Below are 8,806 nucleotides of genomic sequence, written 5' to 3' on the forward strand. Positions count from 1 at the left end.
TATGGAATGAGTACAATGTCATTAGGGAAGTGGATTCATGGTCAGCATACCAAGAAAAAAAGGAATGGTCCAGCAACTATATTGTTTGCTGAAGAAGAAAAGGCACTTGCGGATTGGTCATTTCACATGCAAGACACCACTCATGGGGTATCTTTGAATACAATGAAGTTGAAGGCTGTTAAGATAGTCCAATCTTGAAACAATCCCTTTACTAATGGCATCCCTAGAAAAAGTTGGTGGGATGGATTTCACAAAAGGCACCAGCAACTCACAATCCACGTATGTGAGAGCCTTGATAGGTCTCAAGAAATTTCTTTGCGGCTCAAAGTGGTAAGAACATTTCATGATAACTTGGTCACCATGTACAATGCACATCACTACCCCCTTGAGAATATTTGGAATGCAGATGAGACGGGTGTGCAAGGTAGCAAGGATAGAAGCATGTGAGTTTTGGCAAGGAAAGGGTCCAAGAATGTCTATGGCATGACTCTAGACAACAGGGAATGGCTAACTATATTATGTTGTGTGAATTTTGATGGGTATGCACTATCGGGCTCCTATATCTTTAAAGGTAAAAAGCCTATGCAAAATTATTTGTCGGAGTGTGAAGAAGGGGTTGTAATGTCCATGCAAAACAAGGCATGGATGACTAGGTAGCTATTTGAAGCATAGTTGGAGCACTTCATGGTTGTTTTCCCACACCCTCCTTCTCCTTCTTCTTGACATTTACTTGTTGTGAATGGGCATGGTAGCCACACAAGACTTGACATTGTGTCTAAGACAAAGGATGTTGGCATAGATATTGTCACTTTACCAGCCCATACCTCACACGAGCTTAAACCTTTGGATGTCTTAGTGTTTAAACCATTCAAGTCTCACTTTACAAGCTTCAACCTTTGGATGTCTCAGTGTTTAAACCATTCAAGTCTCACTTTACAAAGGATAGGAATTTGTGGCAGTTGCAAACACACTCTAGACAAGCATCAAAGGGGGAGTGTGCTAGTGTTGCTTCAAGAGCACTAGTTGCATTCTCGAAGTCAAACATAAAAGTTGGATTTCATGCTATCGGAATATGGACACTAAATCATGATGTATTGGGCTATGAGAATATGCCATGTTCGAATATGGATATTCATGAGGTATTATCGGATGAAGAGGCACCGAATGTGGATGGTAATACAATAGTCCAAGACCCCCTTTTTTGTAGCGAAGTGCTCAATACCCCCATGCATGAGAGCTTCAAAGGAGACGTGGCTGAAGTATTGTCAAGCACGGCTATGAGTAGCCAGTCACCTGGGCCTCCTTTGGAACCAAGCACAATGCCTCAATCTAGCACACTGACCAACTCTGATTTTCTTGAGCTCCTACATGTGCCAAGAGAGGATGTCGTCATCAACAAGGTCAATGGAGAGGCATTTTTTGACTACTCTCATTCACTTATACTTACATCCAATCAATACATAGAGTCCATGAGGGCAAAAAATGCAAAGAAGATGGAATTGGAGCACCAAAAGGAGGAAAGACATGTTGTGAGGCTTCAAATCAAGCAAGCAAAAATGGCAATCATCAAAGCTAAGAAGAGGTAGTGCGAAGAGGAAAAGAAAGCAAGGGAGGAGAGGAAGCAATGGGAGACAACTTATGGAGGCTGAGAAGCACATATGAGAGCAGTCCTTTGGGAGGGGCTAGCCATGGAGAACTCTTGTTTGCCATCCCTACATATTCCTAGTGATGCATCTTGATTGAGGAGGGTAGCACAAATTCATACCATGAGGAAGAAGAAATGCAACCTAGTATATGTCTTGCATGTGCACACAACTAGGGTAGTTGTTTTTGTGGCAACCTCTATTTCCATATTTGCACTACTATCCATCATTTCTATTTTGTAGCTACTTGATTCCACCCAAATGGGCACTTGTTTTGCATAATGGGAGAGCCTCTATGCATGTCAAACAAATTACAATTTTGTAATGTACTCTCACATAAGCACAGTGTATAAGCTAAAGTCAATGGCAATCCTCTCATCTAAGCCTAGTGTATAAGATAAAGTCAATCTATTGTCTCCATATAGTTTGTAACCAACACCCTTGGTATACCAAATGAGGTTTAAGCCATAAATGAACCCATATCTTACTGTTGCTATTCTAATAAGGCATGTACATTGTAATTAATAATGTCAAACTAGTTTGATAGCACCATTCGGTAATGAAAGATGCACTCACTTCTTGTTATTATCAATTTTGGTTTGACTTGGAGTGCTTTGGAGATCATTTTTTAATCACTAGCCCATGCAAGGCCCTTGCATGTGCCACAATTTACCACTGTTGATTGGCTTCAAGTGAAGCTATTGTTGCTTCAAAATCCTCATAAATATGTCAATATCTTGTTTTGCAACCTTAGCAATACCAACACAAAACCAATTGCTTCAAAAGAAAGACATCTCAACTCTCACTCCATGAGAACGGTCAAAGCATTACCATCAACGGTCACAAGGCAATTGAGAAAATCTATACACATGTCACTAAAATGTAGACAAGGCATTTTGTGACTTCTTAAACCCTTATTCTATAACAAATGGACATTTTGCATTTGAATTTTATGCAGCTAGCTAACATGAACACATCATGAATCTTGGTGGTAGGGGAAAGCTCTAATTGGTAGGCCAAGTCACTAGCTCTCTTGATTAAGGATCTGATATGGGCCATAGAAACAATGGGCCAACTTGTTATTCCTGCCTTCTTTGAGAGTGGAGTAGCAAAATAGGCACTTTCAAGAGGACAAGCTCTCACTCTTGGAACTTCAAATGCCTTCTTTTCTCATCAGCATAAAGCTTCATGTGGGTTTGTGCCTCTTGAAGATTCACTTTGCATCGGTGAAGTAGAGCTTGCATGAGATCCAACTCATCTTTACTTTGAGGGTTGATCTTATCATTGAACAAGACTATAGGGAGGGGGACCTTACACCCATATAATGCCTCAAAACTGAAAGCCCCAATGCTAGAGTGGATGGAGTTTTTATACACAAATTCAATCAAGTGGAGCCATGTATCACGATTGTGTTGTAAATTATGGAAAAAGTGCCATAGGTACGTCTCAAGCCATTTATTTATCCTTTCTATCAGGCCATCTGTATGTGGGCGGTATACAGTGGATGGAGCAAGCTTGGTGCCCATAGACGTGAAAACTACCAATCAAAAGTTACTCATAAACTTGGCATGGCAATCATGCACTATGACTTGCGGTAATCCATGCAACTTGAATACATACTCCATAAATTGAGTGGCTACCTGAGAGGTAGTATATTGGGTCTTAGTGGGAAAAAAGTGGGCAGCCTTGGTGATGTGATCAACTACCACATATATAGTATTCCATCGTTTCTTGGGAAATGGGGAGGCCAGTGATAAAGTCCATGGTGATATGTGTCCATTTTCCTTAAGGAATATGTAGGGGCTAAAAGATGAGAGTTGGTCTAAGCATGATGTCCTTGTTTTGCTACTAGGAAGGACGAAACACATTTGATCACAAAATCATTGACATCCCTCGATAAGCCTTTCCAGTAAAAGCTCTCGGAAATCCTATTGTATGTTTTGAAAACACCCAAGTAACTAGTAGCGGGGCAAGAATGAATCTCTTCCATGATCTTCTATGTGAAGGGAGAAGTGTGGGGGATGACAATCTTGCCATGGGAACAAATAAGACCATGTTTGAGTTGATATCGGGAGTTTTCATCCATTACCTCATACTATAATTTTTGAAATATATGGCTGAAGTCCTCATCTAACAAATAAGCTTCCTAAAGTTCCTTAATCCAATCACTATGCAACCCTAAAATGGGGGATACTCTGCATGCCCACATTCGTGAGAGTGAATCATCCACAATGCTATCATTGCCTTGAGTGTGAGAGATGTCAAAAACATAGTTTTGCAAGATTTCCACCCATCTCCTTTGCTTAGGAGTCAAGGTAGAGTGAGTCATGAAGTTTTGGAGGACTTCATGGTAACTCTGCACTCTAAAACGGTTGCCATATAGGTAGTGGTGCCATTTCTTAATAGCGTGGAGGATGGCCAACATCTCCTAGTCATACACATTCATTTGTATCTCCTTGTCATCAAGCTTATGGCTCTCAAAAGCAAGCACGCCACGTTCTTGCAATCATAAAGTACCAATATCTTTGCCAACCACTAGCATCACACTAAATGGTAAACTCCTTGGGGAAATTAGGGCATATGAAGATGGGGGTTGAAGTAAGAAATTCCTTCAATTGTGTAAAGTTGTGATCAATAGTAGCACCCCAAAAGTATGATTCCTTCTTTAATCGATCAGTCAAAGGTGCTACAATGGTGGTATAATGCTTAATAAAACATCTATGAAATGAAGGGAGACCAAGGAAACCACATAATGAAGTAGTGGTGGATGGTGTGGGCCATTCCTTTACACATTGCACCTTCTTGGGGTTAGTCTATATGCCATTTTTGCTAACAATATGTCCCAATTACTCCATAGATATTTACATGAAGATACACTTACTTTCCGTAGGAAAGAGCCGATGCTCTCTCAAGATATCAAACACCTTTCTGACATGTGCCAAGTGCCCCTCTTGTGACTTGCTGTAAATGAGAATGTCATAAAAAAACGAGCACAAACTTGAATAGAAAGGGGTGGAGGATTTTATTCATGAGGCTTTGAAATGTGATGGGGGTATTAGTCAACCCAAAAGGCATCACCAAAAAATGATAAAGTCCAGGATTAGTCCTGAAAGCTATTTTGATCTCATCACCCTACCTCATACAAATTTGATATGGCAGCCAAAGTGTAGATCAATCTTAGTGAAGAAGCATGCCCCTTTCAACTCATCCAACAAGTCATCAATCTATGGGATGGGGTACTGGTTCTTAACCATGATTTTTTTCAAGTCCCTGTAGACAATGCACATGCAGAAAGAGCCATATTTCTTCTTGACTAACAGGATGGGAGATGTATAAGGGGAAGAACTTGGTTCAATAAAACCCATATTTAGTAACTCTTTGATTTGCTTTGCAACTTCATCACGTTCACACTTGGAGAGTCCATAAGGTGGCTTGTTCACTTGCTTGGAATGGGACTCTAAATCAAGTGAGTGGTCCACTTGCCTCTTAGGGGGAAGGGCTATAGGCATCTGATATACTCCTCAAGTAAAGCCTGCAATGCTAAATCCATAGACACTTTGAAGGGTGGATTTGAATTTTCCTTGTTCAAGTGTGTAAGACAAATATATGTGAGCATTTCTTAAACTCTCATTTGAGTTACTCTAACGTAATTAGCTGAAAATTAGCATTATCATTAACTCCTCTAAGCGGATGAGTTGCCTATGCATCATAAACTCCATATAGAGCTGAGAGAAGTCCATAACAAATATTCCTAATTGTTTTAGCCAATCACAACCCAAGACAACATCAATGGGACCCATGTTTAATGAAATTAGGTTAACCAATGCCACATAATTTTCAGCCAAGCATAGGGGGGACTTTGGAATATACATGTGTGCTAATTTCTCCATTACCATTTGCTGTTTGAACTTTCAGGTGGTGCTATAATTCCATAGGGGTGCATTTCAACTAGTCAATGGTGGCTGATTCATTGACAAAACTATTAGTACTACTACTATCCACAAGGATAAACACATGCTTCCCATTAATACTACCTTGAATGTGTAGGGTGTTGGGGCTTCTAGAACAAATCCAAGCATCCAAGGACATGGAGCAAAGGGAGGTGATAGTCAGGTGGGGTGTCAAATCAAGAGCATATGATGGGTAATTGACTGGGTCAAAGGGTTACCCATCCTTCAAGTCATAGAACTGCTCTTGATCCACATTCTTAGCATACTCTTCATTTTCAACAAGTAATGCCTCCTCTTCATTGTTCTAATGTTCCATTACATACATGTTATGAACTTTGACCTTAGCTATCTTGTAAAGGCATTTTGAGGCATGGTCAACTATGTACTTATCTCCACATTTAAAGCATAGGCTTTTTTCTTTCCATTCCTTCACAACATTTGGGGGAATGAACCTTTGACCAATTGAACCATTTGAGGGTGATGCAATGTGGTGTCTATTTTTAGCATATTTTCTCTCACTATTAGAGCCAAGTGCTTTCCCAAAAGTCCCATGTTTTCTTTTAGCATGGAAGGGGGGTAAGTGGGTATTTTGGGGTTGTTATTAGGCATAGGATTGCCTCTAAAACCACCCGCATATGGGGTTGACCTCAATATGGGCTATGGGGCTATCTATAACCCTGCTCAAGACTCTCATTTTGATGGTACTTTTTTGCATATCTTTTAGCCAATTAAATTGCATAAAATAGGGTGGAAGGTTTTTGAGCCACGACATCCATTCTGATAGGCTTGGTTCCAACCCATAGATGTACTTGTGCAATTTGGCACCATTACTGATGCTCTCCACATACATAGTCAAGTTCATAAATTGATTTGTGTACTCTCATATAGTGAGATTACATTGGTCAAGAGTGCACCATTGTCTTACCAACTGCTCTTTTTCCAGGAGGGATACAAATACTTGAATCATATGCATTTTAAGGTCTTCCCAATCAATAAACTGATGATTCTCTCAATTGACATAGCATCACCATGTGTGGGTAAACCCTTCCAAGTGGAGAGATGCAAAGATGATTTTTTAAATCATCCTTGTGGGGGTAAATATTGAAATATGACTCTAATTAGGAGGTCTATTTTTCCAAATTTGATGGTGATGGGGATTTCTCACTATGCTTAGTGAGAAGAATCTTGTCACGGAGATCATTAGGGCCTTGCTGCCCATTGAAACCTTGCTCTCTATACATACCATATACATACCATGTTGTGCATTTATCCTATCCTACCCATTATAGCTATGCTACCCATTATAACCATGCGGCCCATTACTGCCATGTTGGCCATTAATACCATACTATCCATGATGAGACTGAGACATGCAAGTGCCATTAGGGCTTCTAGGAAGAGTGAACGAGCTTCTACCAATGGTAGGCAAGGGTCTCACTAGAGGGTTCGCTACATGGATGATGAGGGAGCTCAAAAGAGGCTCAGTAATTAGCATGAGAGGGTTCACCGACTTTACAGGTGGAAGGGTAGTTACCCTTGGATCCAAGAATGCCTTGTGGACCATGTAGTGGCTCTAGTGGTGGAGGTTGTCAAGACTCGCACTTGGACTTGTTCGCCTTTTCTTGGGCCAAAGTGGTAGCTAGTTGAGCTACAAGAGTGGTGAATTGATCTAGGGTTTATTGAGTCTTGGAGTTTGAGAGGGCCATTTTCTCAATTGTTACATCAATTTTAGACATAGCCATATAGCGTGCCACAACACTAACTACAAAGGCAATATCTGGATGAGTAGCTATCATGGCATACAGAAGACTTCCCATTGCGGATGCATAGGGAATCTTGGCCATCTTGACCCTCTGCTCATTTGTCTCTTATGTGTGGAAAATTGGCCTATGATACCTTCACATAAGAAGGCAATGGACAGCCAATAGGCTTCATGTCCTTTATGCAGAAGCGCTCAAGGACTTTATGAATGTACTCTCTCTATGACAAGTAGAGGAGTCCTTGATGCCTGTCACGTCTAATGCGCATACCAAGTATGTGAGAGGCATGTCCCAGATCCTTCATCTCAAAGATCATCTTGAGCTAAGCCTTAAGAGCATCTAGCTCATCATGAGCTTTCCCTGCTAATAGCATGTCATCCACATAGAGTACCAAAATAAGCAAAGATCCATCATGGGCTTTCTTCATGTATAAGCATGGATCCATAGCACTACAATTGTAGCCCTATGGCTGCATAAAGGCACTGAGCTTATGATACCATTCCCTAGGTGCTTGCTTTAAGCCATAAAGACTTTTTTTAAACTTGCACACTAGGTGCTTCTTGCCAGGCTCTACAAAGCCCTTAGGTTACTCCATGTAAATCTCATCATGCAAGTCCCCATGTAAGAAAGCCGTCTTGACATCCATTTGGTACAAGTCCAAGTCAAGCTGTGCAACCAAAGCCAAGACTAAGTGTGAGGTAGTCATCTTAAGCACAGGAGAGAAGACCTCATTAAAGTCAACACCATGCTCCTTCTTAAAACCAATCTAGCCTTGTATGTCGGCTTGGGGTGTCCAAAGGGTACTTTTCAACTTGTACACCCACTTGCATGGCAAAGCCTTCTTGCCAATAGGCAAGGAAACCAAATCCCAAGTAATATTCTTATGCAAGGAGTATATCTTAGACTGTATAGCCCTCTCCCATTAGTGACTGTCACTTTGTGCATAGCATCATCATAGGTAAGAGGCTCTCCTGCATCTGTAACCCAGACATAGTGCATGGAGGGCTCAAATTTGTCAGGTGGGTGTCTATCTCCAGTGGAATGCCGCATTGAAGGCTCTGTTGCTTGCCCAACATTCTATCCAATACCTTGGCCATGAGCATTTACTGGAGTAGGTTATCCAACATGCTGTAGGTGAGCTCGTAGCTCCCCTTGAAATATAACCTTGTGCATCTCCATGACTCTCAGGTTGCCTATGCATCTTGTCTTCATGGAAGACTACATGATGGGGCTGTGGATGACTTTTCGTGCCTATGGATGCCATAGACGGTAATCCATCTCTCCTGTATCTCCATAACCAAGGAATATGCATTTAACACTCTTAGGATCCAGCTTGTTACACTTGTCCTTGGGCATATGGCAGAATGCCTCACATCCAAATACACGTAAATGTGCATAAGAGGGAGGCTTTCCTATCCATACCTCCTCTTCAACCCGAAAATCAATGGCACTA

The 8,806-nt window shown here is 41.1% G+C and overlaps 1 pseudogene; it reads left to right on the plus strand.

Annotated features, from left to right (window-relative positions):
- Positions 1-441: 441 nt before the first annotated feature.
- Positions 442-1,586, plus strand: LOC148041671 (uncharacterized; annotated as a pseudogene).
- The last annotated feature ends 7,220 nt before the right edge of the window (positions 1,587-8,806 follow it).

This window comes from Lygodium microphyllum, chromosome 1, assembly GCF_053477565.2.
Source record: "Lygodium microphyllum isolate KBCC chromosome 1, Lygodium_microphyllum_v1.1.10, whole genome shotgun sequence".
Lineage (NCBI taxonomy): Eukaryota > Viridiplantae > Streptophyta > Polypodiopsida > Schizaeales > Lygodiaceae > Lygodium > Lygodium microphyllum.